Source organism: Melanerpes formicivorus, unplaced genomic scaffold (assembly GCF_026170545.1).
Source record: "Melanerpes formicivorus ecotype bairdi unplaced genomic scaffold, bMelFor1.0.p_v2 SCAF_19, whole genome shotgun sequence".
NCBI lineage: Eukaryota > Metazoa > Chordata > Aves > Piciformes > Picidae > Melanerpes > Melanerpes formicivorus.
Window position 1 is genome coordinate 13688851 of NW_027142371.1, and position 17350 is coordinate 13706200.

Below are 17350 nucleotides of genomic sequence, written 5' to 3' on the forward strand. Positions count from 1 at the left end.
GGCTGGGCTCGGGGTATTTGGCTGAGCGGATACCGTGGGGGAGCCCAACTTCTCCATTCCTCGCCGCGCCGCAAACTTTGCCGCCGCTCGTTGGGGCCGCGGCCGGTGCTCCCCGCGGGGCAGTGAGGACCCGGCCCTGCTCCGGCACCGCCGGCTGGGGCCAGGGCTGCCGCTACCTCGGGCCGCCCAGCCCCGGCGCCCCGGGGTGTCCCGAAATTCGCACCGGGGCGGGAGCGTTGAGTCCCTTCAGTGTTGGGGGGCAGGTGTGGCCAGACATTTTGTGCCCCTTTGGGCATCGCTGCCAGGGCGTGTGGCACCCGCGGCTCCCGCCGGCAGGGTTTCGGCATCCATGCCATTAAAGCTCGTCTGCTTAAACGGCCGTTTGAACTGGTGGCGTCTTGAAACATCTTTGGGCTTCTTCCCACCCAGGAGCTCTCTCCCCATTCTGAGGCAAGAGCCCTTCACGCAAGTTCCCACAGGGTCTTTGCTCAGGGACCTGGGGGAAAGCACAGACGAGATGGCTGTGGAGTCCTGTTGGAGCCCTGTAACATCTCTGTGCAGAGCCACAGTCCTCTAACGGCAAACTAAAAATAACTATGCCAGAACTAGCACTTTCCTCATTTAAAACATGGTTCCCAAATGGCTGTGAGTAGCCTTCTGGGAGCTGCCACCGCGGCTGCTCCTCCTGCATGCCCAGCTACAGCTTAGCCAGGACCAGAGATGCCACACTAAGTCCATCTCACTCGGTGTCCTGTGGCAGCTGGGCTCCTGCGGTGGCTCACGGCGCTGGCAGGACAAGGAGAGGGATGCAGCAGTTGTCTCTGGTCTCTTTTTCCTGTGATTGCTAACAGTTGGAACAGTCTGGGCAGATCTGTGCCACATCACAGATCAAGGTGCTTATAAACTCGTTGCATGCATGGACAAGACCAGCTGCAGGGATTATGGTGTAGACAGCAGCAAGGAGAGCCAGGCTCAAAGACTTCAAACATAACTCCTTAAGACAGTGCAGTGCATCTCAGGGAAGCCTTTGGACCTGAGACAGCTAAGAAGGACGGCTCCACCTGAGCTCTGGCTCTCCAGAGCTTGCTTGCATGGCATGAGGGGATAAACAGGGAGATGTCCTCTTTGTCCCCACTGCTACACTGCTCCTCTGCTGCTGAACCACCCTGTGTTGAAATGATGGTCAACACCACAGGCTGGCACGCCAACAGGGCAATCTCAGATGCTGACTGTTTCTCTGGGACCTGTTCCTGTGTCTTCAGGGTATCTGATGTTCAGAGAATAGCTGAAGCCTCCCATCTCTGTACTTGTAGATCCTGTGCCCAGCTCAGACAGAGCCTGGGCTTTGCCAGGCTTTGCCCTGTGAGACCGGTGGATGCCTTCCACCTCTTTCATGGGCACTGGGTAAGGAGTATTTGCAGCAAACAATTACCAGGGTTGGAGATCATGATCCTGGTACATCAGCTCTCAAATGCTGAAAATGAATTGTTTCTCTGCTTTGGGGTATCAGATAGGGGCGGGGGGGGGATGGAAAGTAGGATCTGAAAGGTGTTCCTGTGCTGGTGCTGTGCTTGTGTTTAAGGGCAAAGCCTGGTTCTGCTGCTCACTGACGAGACCCTTGCACATGTAGGCAGTTCCCTGAGTGCAGCACAAGTTAGGCTCACTGAAATCTGCCTAAATTGCCCCAGATTCTGTGCTGCCTTTTGTGTCAGGTGCATCTCTGCTCCAGTGAGGTGGGGGGGTCAGAGCAAAAGTGAGGCTGGGTCCCTGCAGAAGCTGCTGGTCGTTGAATAAGACAACACTGAAACTGGTAGGCTTGGGACGGGGTGGGGGAAAAGTGTGGGGGCGAAAAGAGGCAGCCAAAAAAAAAACCCCAAAAATGGTAAAACATGCCCTTTGCCTGCTGGTGCAGTGACACTTTCTAATCTGATATGGTGATTTCATACCTAGGACAGAGAAGTGGCCACTGAAACAAGGTCAGGCTTAAAACTCCTCCTTCCCTCCCCCCCCCCCCTTGTTCAAAAGAAGCTAAGCAGGTCTCCAGGAACAAATAAAATGAAAAGGCTGTCCCTGGGTTAAAAATAACACCTCCATTCCTAATTCCCCCCCCCCCCCCCCCCAGCTCTTTACCATACAATTTGCTATGTTTATGATTTAAAATGCAATCTCATTAAACATATATATAAAAATCCATAGTTCCTTGCTTGTGTGTAGAGATTGGAAGTGGGGGGGGAAGGGGGGAGGCTGTAATTTTCTGCTTGTTGTGGCTGATCAGCTTTTGGGGGGGGGTGAGCTCTTAAATCCCAGTTAAGGCTCAAACCACCACAGTTATGCACTTTGAAACCCAGGGAGGTGGTGGAAGCCTCATGCCCTGGAGGTGTTTGCAGCCAGGCTGGAGGTGGCTGTGAGCAACCTGCTGTGGTGTGAGGTGTCCCTGCCCATGGCAGGGGGGGTTGGAACTGGCTGAGCCTTGAGGTCCCTTCCAACCCTGACAATTCTCTGATTCTAATTGCTGAGCTGACTTTCTTCCCTAATAAATTTTACTGTCATGCTCCTAATCACTCACCCACAGCAGTAAACTTTGGCTGGAAATCTTGGGGCGGGGAAGGTTTGTTGGTTTGAAACCCTTTGTGCTACCCACGGGCTTCATCCTGTTGGAAAGATTAGGTTGATGGTGGAGGCTTTAAAACAAGAGTGGACTTCAGGTGGGACTTGCTCTGACCTTGTTAATAACCTTTAAAGTGCCATCACATAGAAATAAGTATTGGAAAGTTGTCCCTGCTTGGGAAAGTAAAGAAAAACAGATTGGAGGAGCAGCGGTGGGGTGCTGCTTGTGTGCTTTTGGCACCACGTCCCTGAGCAGTGTTTGCAGCCCTGGAGCACAGCTGTGGATGAATTTGTGTCGTTGTCTTTTAACCATGTGGTTATGCAACTCGGGGTTTACAGGCAGGGACTTCTCCTGCAGGCAAGTCCATGGAGATCTTCAGGCACAGGCGCAGCTCGTTTGGGGTGAGCTGCTTTGCATGTCCAGTTGAGGTGGGGGTGAGTCCCAAGCAGATCCCTTGCCTCAGCTGGCAGTGAACACTTTGCTGGTCCTTGGATCTCTTTTGTCTCCACCACCAGTTTCTTTCCACTGCATTTCTTCACGGGGAAGGGTGGCTGATGGGGGTCCAGCTTTGCAAGGACCTTTTGTAGCCCTCAGAGCTTCCTGCCCTGCACCCTTGGCGACTGCCAGCCACTTGCTCCCCACCTAGCAGGGCTCCTCCCATTTCCCCTTGTCCTTGTGGTGGCTGTGCATGGGCTGTGCCCTGGGGTGCAGCTGAGGGTGCAGAGCTCTGTCCCTTTGGTTTGGCTGTGACTGCGTTTGCAGGGCTCATGGCTGCATGTCCCCGTGAGCCCTGCTGCTTGTGAAGCACAGTCCCTGCTCCCCCCCAGCAGAAAAGCCAGGTATTGGTGGCTGGGTTTGGGCTGCAAATCGCTGCCCAGCTGCCTTCCCTGCTTCTGTGCAGACCTGGTATATGGGGAGCTCATTTTGTTTGTGCTGGGACTCACCTGTTCACCTTGCATGGGTTGGGTGCCCACCACCTGCTCAGACCTGTGGGACCTCTCCATCTGCAGCTGCATCCAGCTTGTGGGTTAGTTTCTGCTTCAGAGAGCTGTGGAGGGGGCAGCTGTCTGTTCCTGCAGGTGGTCACTACAGAGACCCCACCCTCCCAGTTCCCAATTTCATTTCATCCTCACTTTTTACCATTTGCAAAGTCCATAAAAGGAGCACTGCACGTTGCAGTGATCTTCAGTCTCACTCTTTGAGACAGCCCTGGTTTCAGAGAGCAGCCCAGACTTTAGTCTGGATCTGTCTCTCCTTCATTCTTCTTTCTTCTCATGGTCTCTTCTGCTGCAGCTGGGAGGAGACAGTCCTGTGTTACCCTCTTGGGGAAGGGTTGTTGGGTGGCACTTTAGTGGAGGTTCTGCAGTGCAGTGTGTGGGTAGCAGATGTGGATGTGTTCTTCAGCAGTCTCAGCCTTCCCTAGTGCCACAAGGCTGGCCAGGATGCCTGCAGGGAGTGGAGGTTCTTTCTTTTTGTATGGAAGCTGTGGGTCTTGGTGGTGCTGTTCCTCTGATTTTCCTGCAGTGTGGTTTGAGTCCTCCCTGCAAGCAAATGGATGTCTCTGGCTCCTTAACAGCATTACAGCACCTGCTCTTTTCCCCTTTGAGGGCCTGTGGGACACTGTGGGCACTGGCATGTGGCAGCTGGCAGCCAGGTGTGAAGCCCACTGCAGCTGCAGAGCTCCCTTTGCTGTTAGCATTGTGGTGCACAGGGGAAGGGGACACACCACAATGCTAGGAGGTGGGAGCATGAGAGATGTTCACAGTTGGGCTGGGATCTGGGGCTGCCTGAGCCTCAATGAGCTGGGCATGGCTGTTGTCTTCAAGCCCGGGGTGTCAGAGTGTCTGCTCTGCCACCTCCTTCTGACATTGACCCAGCCTCTGCCAGTGCCCTGCTGTGGCAGCGTGTGCACACTGGCACCAGCTGGGGACAGGGGCAGCTCCAGGCAGCTCTCCCCAGAGGTCCTATAAGGTCTCTATGGGCAAAAGGTGAAAGACAGAGCCTGCTAAGCAGAAACCCCTGCTCCTGAGAGCTGGGGTGGATGTGCCCTTGGGAATAGGAAGGGCAGGCAGGACGGGTTTGGACTTGGACTGGATCATTCACTGCTGCTTCACCTACCAGCAGTGCTGGCAAGCAAGCTGCTCTTCAGCAAGTGTCTCCTTTCTGCTGGGTGCTCCATCTCAGGACAGCTCACTAAACACAAGGGAAGGTGATACTACTGCAAGGTGGTGACACTTTTTCAGCAAGGGGCAGCACTTCTCTGGATTCCTAGTCCTGCCTTGCTCCTCCTGTCTCTGGGAAACCTGCACTTGCCTTCTCTCTGTGTGCTGTGCCCCATCCTCCTGCCCTGCTTTTACTCACCCCCTTGCCCCTCACTCTGGCTCTGGCAGTGCCATCAATGAGCCTGGAAAGCAGACCCAAGAGGGCACGTTGAGTTTTGACTCAGTGTGACACTTCCCTGTGACAGAGCTCACACCCTGCAGGGCAGGCTCCTGGCAAAGTGCCTATTAACACTGCTGTCAAACTGTTGCAGGAGCAGAGGGCAGCCCTGCCTGTCTCACACCCTCTGCAGTGCCATTGCCTGTGCTGAATCTGACCCTGATTAGCTGATGGTGGAAGCTGTGGGTGCGATGGAGGTGGTGCCTGGCCTGGTGTTTGGCAGCAGCAGCCATGGATCCAAGGCTGCCCTGTAGAAGCACCCAGCCAGGTGCTTACCAAGCAGGGCTGAGAGCATCCTGCCTCTGGTTTGGGAAGCAATGTGTCAGGGCCAGCCACTGCATGAGGTGAAGGGGTCCTCTGCTCTGGCTACAGCAGCTGTGTGAGCCTTGCTGATTGGGAATTCCTTCCAGGGAATCATGCAAGCAGAACTCTTTGTTTAATACCTTCTGCAGATCTCCCCCACCCCTCTGTGCTGCTCCTTCCTGCCTCAGTACTCCAGAGGACACCAAGGGAAAGCAGACATGGGCTCATCCCTCTTCACTTGCTAACATTGCCACTTCAGATGGGATTTTGCTAATCTCTTCCTAATTAACCACAGATTGTGTCCTTAACAGCTGCAGGTGACTTGAAGCCCTCAACTCACCTGAAGGAGTTGATGGCCAGAAGCTTTCTGCAGCCAATGATGGAATGTGAAGGGAGTCACCATAGTAACATCTTGGGCAATAAATGGAGCCTCAGAAGCTTCAGCCTCCCTTTAGCAGAAGGCTGTGTGTGAGTGTGGGCAGGCAGTGGTGTGCTGCTGGATGGGGAAAGGCACAGGAAGGAGGGGTGGCACTGGGAAACAGCAGCTGCAGGAGCAGGCACAGGATTCAACCACAGCTAGCATCTCCCTGAGGTTTTGATTGCAAAAGTGAGTTAGAGCAGGAGTGAGTGATGTGGTCCTGGAGCTGGTCTGGCAGGAGAGAGCTCCTTGCAGGTGAGCTGCACCCAGTGCCCTGCAGCACAGAGCCTTTCCCATGGGCTGTAGGAGCAGCTCAGGAAGCCCTGTCCCAAGCTCCAGGAGCTCAGCACAGCTTCTGTGGGTGGCACCCATCTGCCTCTAATCCTTTTTTCCTGACCACTGCTGCCCTTCCCTATAGGTTGGCACACAGGAGTTGAGTGCAAACTGACCCCAGGTTGCAGAGGGCCTGAGGGCCTGTGCCCACCTGAGAGGCTCTGGAATGGGGTACCCAGGGCATGCATCCTTCATCCCAAGGCCTTGTCCTAGGTCTGCTTCTCTCAGTGTCCCCCTGCTGCCTTCCCTGGCAGAGCCTGGATTCCCCTGGTTGGCTCTTCATTCACAAGTCACTTGGGAGCTGCAAGCTGGCTGTGGGGCAGATTGCTTCTCTGGGTCTGAGTCCCCACATGGGCTGGTCAGGAAGGACAGGTAAAGGTTTAGCTGCTCTAGAGGCTTAGGAACCCTCATGGTCTGGCCATCCCAGGGCAGAAGGGAGCCCTGGGCCAGGCCCTTGTCCTGACAGCCTCTTTCTGCTGTGGGGTGGTTGCTCTCCCTGTGTGGGACCCTCTGTGCAAGGCAGCAGCTTCTGTGTGTGCCTGTGGATGCTGCATTCCCTTCTCCACTCCTGCTTCCTTGCAGCTCTGTCACGCTGGGATTATCTCCCTCTGCTCCTACTGCAGTTGCTTCCTGGAATCCCAAATCCCCCAAATGCTGTTTCTCCAGTAATCCTTGTCATTAAAAGTGGCTCTTAAGCTCAGAGCACCTCCTCCTCTCCACAACCGGCACCCTGCCACCTCCTCTGGAGAGGAGCATGTAGAGATGGGCAGGTACTGAAAGGGAGCAAAGGGGCTCGTTAAGCTCACACAGGACACCAGCTGTCCTTCCCCCTGCCACCAGGCTCCAGCTGACCTCGGATCCTTCTGAATTTCCACAATTAACTGCATTTTTAGCAGTGTGAGAACATGTTCCCTCCCCTGTTGTTCTGGCCCTTGACAAGGCAGGTGGCTGCTGGTGGCTGTCGTGCATGAGCGGGAGAGGGAATTGTTTGTCACTGGAGTCTAGAAGGTTGAGGATGTACAGGTGAGAGGTTCCTTCAGGAGCTGGACCCTGCCAGCTTCCTGAGCTTGGCTGCCTTCCCACTTATGAAATACAGCTGAAGCTTTTGATGGCAGGCAGGCAGGCAGGAATAGCTGAGCATCAGCAGAGTCCTTAAGGAACCACAGCCCTGCTTCGACTTTCCACATCAGCCCTGCACCTGTCCCTGCAGCCCTGCTGGGCTGCTTTCGGTGGCCTGGGGCTGCTGCTCCGGGGCTGCTGCCCAAAGGCAGAGCTGGCCTCCGCTGGGCATCCCCGGGGCCCTGGACTGGCTGCGGCAGTGCCGGCTGCCGAGGAGCGAGGTCCGCTCTGCCCGCGGGCACCCAAAGCAGCCGCAGGAGGTCTGGCTGTGCCCTGGCTTTGGAGGGGAGGAAGAGCAGGGAGCTCTTCCTCGGGCCGCGTGCCGGCAGAGGGAGCCATGCAGCCTCGCTTCCTGTACACAGCCAATTAACAAATTAATTTGGAAGGTGCTGTGAGAGCTGAGATTAGAACCAGGATGCTCCCCTGGGCGATGGCTCTGCTGCTCTCACTGGGGCTGAGGAGTGACCACATCCTTCCCAAACCTCTCCCCTCTGCCTTGCTACCCAGGTTCATCTCTCAGGTGGGGTTGATCTGGCCCAGCTTTGGTAGCCATGCAAGACATGAACAACCTCCACTGCAGGTGTGGCAGAGGCTGATGCCAGCCTGGTGGTCAGCCTGGTGTGGGGGCATGCAACGGACTGGGGCTGTAACTGAGAGCCTCCACAGACTGTGGGACGAGTGCCCAGGGACTGTGGCTGACCCTGCAGATGCAGACATGGCCTTGCTGTGCCTTGCCCAGGATCTGGCAATGGATTAGCTAAGGCTGATAAGAGCTTGTGAGCTGGAGCTGGCATTGTGAAGTCTGACATCATTAGCCCTGCCTAGAGCACTGTCTGTCGTGCTGGCAGATGCTGCTGCTCCCTTCCTTGGTACCACAAAGCTACTGAGGCATGAAGTGAAATGCAAGCACTGAGCCCTCCCCAGCTGGAGTGGCAACCACAGGTGAGCATTCATGGATTTTGTAAGAAAAAACCCAAACTGCTCACATCCTTCTGTGATGGGAGGCTCAGGTCTGGCTGGGAAGGATGGTGGCAACATCACTTCAGGCTTGAACTGGTTTTGCCCCTCGAGTGCTGAGGTGAATTGGAGCTGGGAGGGGGTGGGGGTTTGTGTGCTTCACTGGGAGGTGATGGCAGCTGGAGGAGCTGGTGGTGCTGGCCTGCTCCAGGACAGGGTTGCAGCAAGCTCACATCCTGGGACTGAGAGGCTCAAAGTGTTGTGCAAGCAGAGTGGCAGCTTCTCACTGTGCCATTGCTGCTGCTGCCTTCTGGTTACTGTGCTGAGAACAGGCTCAGGCCTCCCCTGCTCTGTCAGTGAACCAGGCTGCAGGGGTGCTGCCCTGAGTTGTGGGGCTGCTGTGGGTTAAGCCCAGGGAGCAGCTACACACCACAGAGCCACCTGCACACACTCCCTCGCTCCCAAGTGGAGCAGGGGAAGAGGAAAGGAAGAGTAAAAGCAAGTAAATTTGTGGGCTGAGATAAAAATGGTTTAGTAAGTGAAGAAGTGGCAGAAGAGAGAAAGGAAACAAAACAAAGGACTCAAAGGCACTCAGCACTTTCCATGGGGAGATTGATGCCCAGCCTGCTCCTGAGCAAGAGGTGGCTGTAAGCTCCCCTGAGCTCCCTCCTCTCCCTTTTTTATTGCTGAGCATGATGCTAGATGACCCAAACTAAGCAGAGATATTCCATGCCATCTGCCTGGCTGTGGCCCTTGCTGGCTCCTTTTGTACCCCCAACCTATTTACTGAGGCAGGTAAGGAGCAGCAGAGTGTGGCAGGGACACTGTAAACACTGCCCAGCAGTAGCTCAAACCATTGGGGTGTTTTCAGCATTGTTTTGGTCACAGACCTAAACCTCAGCACCATGGGAGCTGCTAGGAAGCCAATCATGAATTCTATCCCAGCCAGACCCAGTGCAGGGACCATGAGGCACCTTTAACTGAATGCCCCTTCGGGGTGCCTGGTGCCCTCTGCAAACAAACCCTCATTAGACCTGGGCCATGCAGGGGGAGATGTGGCCTCAGCCCTGCTGGCCTCACACCTGGAGTATTGTGGCCACTTTGGGGCACCTCAATACAAGAGAGATGTGAAGGTGCTGGAGCCAGGGCAGAGGAGGGCAAGGAGCTGGGGAAGGGCCTGGAGAATAAATCTGATGAGGAGTGCCTGAAGGAGCTGGGGGTGGTTAGTTTGGAAAAGAGGAGGCTGAGGAGAGACCTCACTGCTCTCTACAGCTCCCTGACAGGGCATTGTGGAGAGGCTGCTGCTGGTCTCCTCTCACATGTAATTAGTGACAGAACAAGAGGGAATGGCCTCAAGCTACAACTGGGGAGGTTTAGACTGGACAGTAGGGGAAAAAAATTCCCAAGAAGAGTGGTCAGGGACTGGAATGTGCTGCCCAGGGAGGTGGTGGAGTCTCCAGCCCTGGAGGTGTTTCAAGGTGGTTTGGATGTGGTGCTTGGGGATATGGTTTAGAGGTGACCCTTGCAGGGTAGGGTTAATGTCTGGACTTGGTGATCCTGAGGGACTTTTCCAACCTGAATGTTTCTGTGAGTCTCACTGCTGTGGCTCTGCTGGCAAAGGCATGCTCAAGCTGGCCTGGGCAGAGGCATGCCACTGCCTGTGAGGCTGCCAGGCATGTTTGTGCTGTGAGAAGCTAGAGAGGCAAATGGGTGCTGGAAGCCTCCAGCCTCCTGCAGCTGGGCTGCAGCTCAGCTGATGTAAATGAGCCTCAGGCCATCAGAGTGGTGGAGCTGGCAGGACAGGAGCTAACCTGTGGCCAGGCTGGGATTGTGGCTGCTGTGCTTTGCTGCTTCTAGGGAGGGCTTTTTGCAAGCTTTACACTGTCCCAGGAGCAGAAAATCATGCAGCTGAATCTGTGTTGCTTGTACCTGGTTGTGAAAAGCTGCTGTGAAATGAAAATGTGAGGCAAGGATCACAAAGCCCCAGGCTGGAAGGCTTTTTCCTTAAACCACAGCTGAGCTGGGCTTAAGCAGAGGTAGGACACAATGCCTGGCTCTGCCTTCCACAAGGCAGCACGTGCCTTTCCCTTGTGAGGGATCAAAGGCTGGCACTGAGACTCATCTCTCTCTTCTTTTTATATCTGGTCCATCACTGGGCTACCTGGAGCCTCCCAGGTATATTTAGAAAGAGCAAGGAGGGTTTTTCTTTCTTCCTTTCTAGCCAGGGTGTGAGGTGGTGGGTAAGTTCAGGTGGTTGTGTGAGAGCTCTGTCTCTGCCTCTGTGCACCAGGATGAGGGAATCTGCCTCAAGCTGAGGGGTGCTGCACAAGTGCAGTGCTTGTGTCTGGCCCAGCCCTGAACCTGTCAGCCCTGCTCAGGACAGCTGTGCTCTCTTGCTCTGCAGTCACAGGGACTGTGTGCTCAGCTGTGAGTTTTGCTGTCAGTTCACTGGGAGGTCTGATGGGAGAGATGAGTGCCAAGAGAGGTGCACAGCCCTGAGTCCAGTGGGGGGGGGGTGCTTTTGGACTGGAATGGACTGGCAGGGAGGTGGTGGAGTCACCATCACTGGAGGTCTGCAAGAGAAGCTTGGATGTGGCACTTGGTGGCATGGCTTAGCTGATGTCATGGTGTTAGGTCATAGGCTGGACTTGATGATCTCAGAGGTCTTTTCCAGCCTGTGATTCTGTGGTGCTGCTTGCCTTTGGATGCCCAAACTCTGCCTGAGGCTGCTGCAGCCCAGCAGCCTGAGAAGGGTTGGAGGGTAGGACACAAAGGAGCACATTTGTCTGCACTGCAGTGCTCAGTTGACTTCAATGTGGCTGGCTTCAGCCAGTCCAGTGTTTCCCTCCTGTAGTGTTAGGAGGGATGGAGGCCTGCAGTCTGGTGTGGCAGCAAGCAGGGGACTGGCACAGTGTGGTGCAGGTGCAGTTCAGGGTCTCAGCAGCTGGCTGCATGGCTTTGGGGGAGATGGGCTCTGGGGAGACCTGCCCCTCTTTGGGCACATGCTTGGGACTCTGGGGCTATGTGCACGAGTTCCCACATGATTGCCACCAGAGAGGACTGTGGAGAGAGTGGAGGAAGTGAAACAGCCCAGGGGATAAAGGGAGAGACAGCAAGGTTCTGCAGTGTAGTGACTGAGCAAGCAGGATGCAAAGGGGCAGGGGGTGTGAGGGTGACAGCCAGAGCAAGCCCAGCTTGCCTGGGGGCAGGGGGAGCAGGGCTGTGTGCAGGTGCTGCCAGGTCTGCCCAGCACAAGCACAGGAATGTTTGGGGGATAGGGTTGGAGCTCATGAGGAGGGTACTCAAAGCCAGCCTCTCTCCATCTGGTTGAGAAGCTCTTTCACTGTCACTGGGACTCAGTGGCTGGAGAGAGTTAGGTCACAGGAGTCCTGCCCAGGAACTGGAGCGCTCTGGGGGAGGAGGTCCCTTGCTGAAGGCTGCAAACATGCAGGACTCAGGGCTGCAGATGCTGGCACCTGCCTGCTTGGTGCCCCCTCCTGTGTGCAGCCACGCTCACGTGTGCCAGCACAGCCCTCCCCACGTGTCTGCATCCCGCTCCTTGGCTCTCTTCTTTCCCATGGACTTTGTCCATTTGCTCTCCTGTCCTCCCTGTTGCTGCTGTGATCTCTCTCTCTTCCTCCCTTTGTTCCCTGGGCTGCTTTGCTTCCTCTCACTTAGCCACGGCCCTCTTTATTCCTTTTGATGATAACATTAGAACCTACATACGAGGCCCCAAGGCCCCTGCTTTGTGCAGATAGATCAGGAAAGCCCCTTCAAGGCTGCTGTGCTGGAGAGAGAGGATTCTCACAGTCTCTCCATTGCCAGGACTCACAGAGGCAAAGGGCTTGGTTGTGAAATGTGACCTGCACAAAGCCCCACGCTGTGTACTGTGTCCATCCTGGCATGCCAAGAATTGCAGGCACTGGCCTTGTTTGATGGAGTTTTACACCAAAGCCCTGAACTTTTATGCCTGGTTTAAAGAACTGGCCAATTAGTCTCCCTTTATCCCTGGTGCTGAGTGGAGTGGTTGTTCCCAGGCCGTCCCTTCCTCATTGTGCCGTTGGTTTGGGAGTGACATGAAAGTGAAGCTGCTTGTGGATTCTGTTCCAGTCTGCTGCTCTCACAGGCTTTGAGCTTTCAGAGATGTTCTCCTTTTCAGCTGCAGTTTGCACGTTTGGCCTCTGCTGAGAGCTGATGCTTCAATGGGATGCTGAAGCCTGGGGATGGGGAAGCAGCAATTCTGGTGGCACACCGAGGCTGCCCTGCTCTGCATACGTGGTGCCCACGACTCTTCTCTTGCTTGCAGGGCCTGTGTGGCTGCTGGCTGCTGGCCCACAGACTGCAAATGCAATGCTGGAGCAGGTGGAGGAGGAATCATTCATTGGTTTATGATTTGCTTTTGCCTGACAAAGTGCTTGGAGTTTCTTGCAGAGGGGAGGCTGCTCCTGGCTTGCAGAGGGAAGGCTGCTCCTGGCTTGCAGAGGGGAGGCTGCTCCTGGCTTGCAGAGGGGAGGCTGCTCCTGGCTTGCAGAGGGGAGGCTGCTCCTGGCTTGCAGAGGGGAGGCTGCTCCTGGCTTGCAGAGGGAAGGCTGCTTCTGACTTGCAGAGGGGAGGCTGCTTCTGGCTTGCAGAGGGGAGGCTGCTCCTGGCTTGCAGAGGGGAGGCTGCTCCTGGCTTGCAGAGGGAAGGCTGCTTCTGACTTGCAGAGGGGAGGCTGCTTCTGGCTTGCAGAGGGGAGGCTGCTCCTGGCTTGCAGAGGGGAGGCTGCTTCTGGCTTGCAGAGGGGAGGCTGCTTCTGGCTTGCAGAGGGGAGGCTGCTCCTGGCTTGCAGAGGGGAGGCTGCTCCTGGCTTGCAGAGGGGAGGCTGCTCCTGGCTTGCAGAGGGAAGGCTGTTCCTGGCTTGCAGAGGGAAGGCTGTTCCTGGCTTGCAGAGGGGAGGCTGCTCCTGGCTTGCAGAGGGGAGGCTGTTTCTGGCTTGCAGAGGGGAGGCTGCTTCTGGCTTGCAGAGGGGAGGCTGCTTCTGGCTTGCAGAGGGGAGGCTGCTTCTGGCTTACAGAAGCACATCCAGAAACCTAAGGTGTTCTTCTTAATCTCTCTGCTATGCTGTTCCATCAATGAGTCAGACTCCAGTTAGGGAAAGACTGAAATCAGAAGGAGGTTTTGAAGGCCAGGCTGGATGTGGCTGTGAGCAACCTGCTGTAGTGTGAGGTGTCCCTGCCCATGGCAGGGGGGTTGGAACTGGCTGAGCCTTGAGGTCCCTTCCAACCCTGACAATTCTGTGATTCTAAGAGAGATTTAACACTCTTAATTGCTTTCTCTTCTTGAAGTCCTCCAAGAAATGCACATCCTGTCTGCAGTGGTCTCTTTTGACTTTGTTCAGCCACACTGCAGAGCTTTCTGATGCTTGCTTGGACTTTAGCTCTCTCTCCTAGGTGAACTTCTGTTCTGCCCCTGTGGGTGCTTGTGCCCTGAATCCCCTTGCTGAGAGCTGGGTATAGGAAGGAGCAAGCAGCAGGCAAGCAGCTGCTTTGGAGTTTACTGCTGTCTGCAGCCCTTCTGATTCACACACAGCAAAGGTCACTGGCTGCAGGCCACTGGGATATCTTTGCTGTATCTCCTGTGTGCTGTCATTGCTTCATAGAACTACAGAGGGCTGGAGGCCCTCTCCTGTGAGGACAGGCTGAGAGAGTTGGGATTGTTCAGTCTGGAGAAGACAAGGCTCTGAGGAGACCTTTTGTGGCCTTCCAATGTCTGAAGGGGGCTGCAAGAAAGTTGGGGAGGGACTTTTTAAGGTGTCAGGTAGTTACAGGACTAGGGGGAATGGGTCCAAGCTAGAGGAAGGGAGATTTAGATTAGACCTTAAGAAGTTCTTCCCCATGAGGGTGGTGAGAGCCTGACACAGGTTGCCCAGGGAGGTGGTGGAAGCCTCATGCCTGGAGGTGTTTGCAGCCAGGCTGGAGGTGGCTGTGAGCAACCTGCTGTGGTGTGAGGTGTCCCTGGCCATGGCAGGGGGTTGGATCCTTGAGGTCCCTTCCAACCCTGACAATTCTGTGATTTCTGTGATGCAGGGAAGCTGGGGGGACAGCAGCAGGAGTTCAGAGAGGTTGTGGAGTCTCCTTCTCTGGAGACTTCCAAAAGCCACCTGGATGCTTTCCTGTGTGGTCCTGCTGTGACAGGGGGGTTGGACTGGATGATCTCTGGAGGTCCCTTCCAGCCCCTACCTTTCTGTGGTTCCTCCCCTCTGCGCAGAGGGAAGGCAGTGGAGCTGGTGTCCCGTCGCTGCTGCTGTGCAAGCTCTCCTCCTCCTCCTCCTCCTCCTGCTGGTTAGCATTAGCATTCCGCCAGCGGAAGGGGCTGTGCAATTAACACCGAGGTGCAGTCGTTCATCCTGCCTGGGGGACTCCCGGGATCAGATGTGCTGGGGATAGGAAGCAGAGGCTTTGTGCTGGGGAAGAATGTCACAGCACAGCAGCCACCGAAATGAAAAGCTATTAATAATGATCCTGGGACTTCACTGCCATCAGCTGTTTATTTAAAGGTGCTCCCTATTCAAAGCCTCCTGATTTATGTGGCCAATAACAGCCCCAGTCCTGGATCACTTTTTTAAGCAAGGCTAATGGGGTGAAACCATCACACTGCGACAGTGGAGATCAAGCTGGGGAGATGATACTGGAGAGCAGAAACAAACTGCTGCCTGGATTACCCAGGGGCTGGGCTGGGCTGGGAGCTGGGGCTGAGCTCCCTGCTCCTCCACCATTTGTTAAGCCTTTTATTTCCTTTCTTCCTGTTCTTTGTGAGCAGAACTTTCTGGGCATGGAAGGGTATAAAAGTCTGATTCCCTCTGGTTGTACATCCCAGTGAGGTTCTGCCTCTGCTGCAGCCACCTGCAACTGGTCTGCCACACAAGGCTCTGGGGGGGACACAGCCTTCCCACCCCTGTCTCCAGGGGCTCCCCATTCTCGGTCCTGTTCCTGGAGGGGTCCCTCTGGGGAAGGAAGTTCTGTCCTCTTCTCTCCATTGCTCGGGTTTAGCTTGCACAGCAGGGGCCTCTGCCTTCAGCTCTGTGCTAGGAGGAGCAGGGCTGTGGCAAGGAGGGAGGGAAGGAGCTGCTCTGCCCTGGGGGGAGGCCAGCTTCCATGCAGCCTCTCTCCACAGGGCTCTTTGCCCTGGCAGGGCCAGTGGGGACTGCTTGGTGGGGCCATATACACTGGGCCAGCCCTGGCCTGGCTGTTGGATGGTCACAAGCTCCTGGTACATAACCGTCCAGAGGATGCATGTAATGAGATCTGCTGCACCTCTGCCACCACCAGCAGCTCTCCAGTTCCTCACATCTGGGAAACTTGTGGCTATTTTGGAGTAAACCCCTGAGGCAGCAAGAGATGTCAATAGCCTGAACAGCAGAAGGTCTGCCAGAAGAAGAGCTTGGCCAGCTCCTAGGGCAAGCTGTGAGGGAAGAACTCCCTGCCCAGCTCCTCTGCCTGTGCCACTCTGTAGCATTTTTGCTGTCAATGCCTCCAGCTGTGTCCAAAGTCTGAGTACAGATGGGCTGGACCTGGTAAATGCAACTGCCAGGAAGAACTTATCAATAAATACTCCACTTGCACATGTTCTCAAGGACTGCTGCTTAAGCAGAGCCATGGGGAGAGGCAGGCACCAGCTGCTGAAGTCTCCCTGCCGCCCTCTCCTTGCCATCCAGGCTGCTCCACGTTGGTTTGCAAAGCCCTGCCAGAAGCCTGACAAGGCAGCAGTGCCACTGCCAGAGAGCAGCTCTGCAGCCACTGACAGCCTCCTGAACATGCAGGGAGGCTGAAGGAAAGCCAGCCCAGCAGTGCCCGTCCAGGCACTATGAGCACCCAGGGGCCCTGACTGAGCTGACAGGAGGGCAGCACACAGAGCTGGGGGCACACAGCAGGCAGACAGCACCAACACCAGCTCTGTGGGGGCAGCAGGAGCCCTCCTCATCCTCTGCATCCCACCTCCACCACCCAACTGCCTGAGCCACAGGCTGGAGCCAGCCTTGCTCGAGCACGGGGATGGCATTGCCATGCGTTCAGACGCGGGCACTGTGCCTTGGCCCTCAGCCTTGCCAGGGTTGCAGCACATAAATGGGAGTAGCTAAATCATAAACACTACCAGCAAGCCAGTAAAAGCAGCAGCTGGAATGCACAGACTGAAGCAAGACAGGGAGGAGGAAGCAAGGGCAAAGGAAGGCACAGTGGGCGAGCGGAGCAGCACAGCTGCCTGGCTGCTGGACAAGCTGGGCCACAGTTCCCAAGGCAACTCGCTCAGCACTGCTGCATCTGAGCACTCCACAGAGCAGCTACAGCCAGGAGAGGAGAGTCCCACCGAGCAGCATGGGCTGGGCTGCCGTTGCTGTGGGAACCACAACCTTGTGTTTAGAGTCTCAGTCGTTATGCTGCTCTTTAACACATTTCTCATCTGGCTGCTGAGCTGAAGTCTGAGCTAATGTGGTTGCTGGCGGCTGTCTCGTGTCTGAACTTCAGCCACACTCAGGAGAGCTCCTTGCATGCTCTTCACAGGGGCAGCAGTGGAGGTGGTGTGACCCAGCTGGCCTCAGTGCACCTCTGAGACACTCTGATTCCAGACTGCAAAGCTCATCTGCACAACCTACTGCAAGCCCCAGCCCTCAGAGCCACATCTGTGGCATGGCTCAGTGCCACAGACTGGATTCTTCTTCTCCACCCATCCATTCTCAGCCAGCTGATCTTCTGTCACAGCTTCAGGCCACAGCTGGCATCAGTGTGGTGTCCCATCTCTGTGTGCACACCTGGCTGGCTGCCTCATCACAGACCTCTTGCAGGGGCAGCATGCCCGAGAGCCCCGAGTCCTGCAGCAGGTTTCAGCGGTGCCCAGGGCTGCAAAGTACCACAGGTGGTCCTGGGCACAGCATCCAAGAGCAGCTCAACCTTTATTCCCCTCTCTCCTTGCAGACCTTCCCCCACCAGCTGGAAGGGCCTCTTGTCTCTGCCAGGTGTGAGCAGTGAAGCCACAACTGACTTGTGGGAGCTGCAGCCAGAGCTGGCAGGCAGCTGGCGCTGCAGGGGCACCCTCATAGCAGCCCCCAGGCTCCTGTGGTGCAGAGCAGTGGAGCTCCAGCCTCTCAGTGCCTGGGCCCAGCATGGTTTCCCCCCTGACCTCACCCTGCTGCTGCC

At 55.9% G+C, this 17350-nt stretch overlaps 1 protein-coding gene across 2 annotated transcripts in view; it reads left to right on the plus strand.

Annotated features, from left to right (window-relative positions):
• Positions 1-17350, plus strand: part of CDH22 (cadherin 22) — a 77016-nt gene that overhangs the window by 341 nt on the left and 59325 nt on the right. The gene's annotated exons all lie outside the window — the stretch shown is intronic.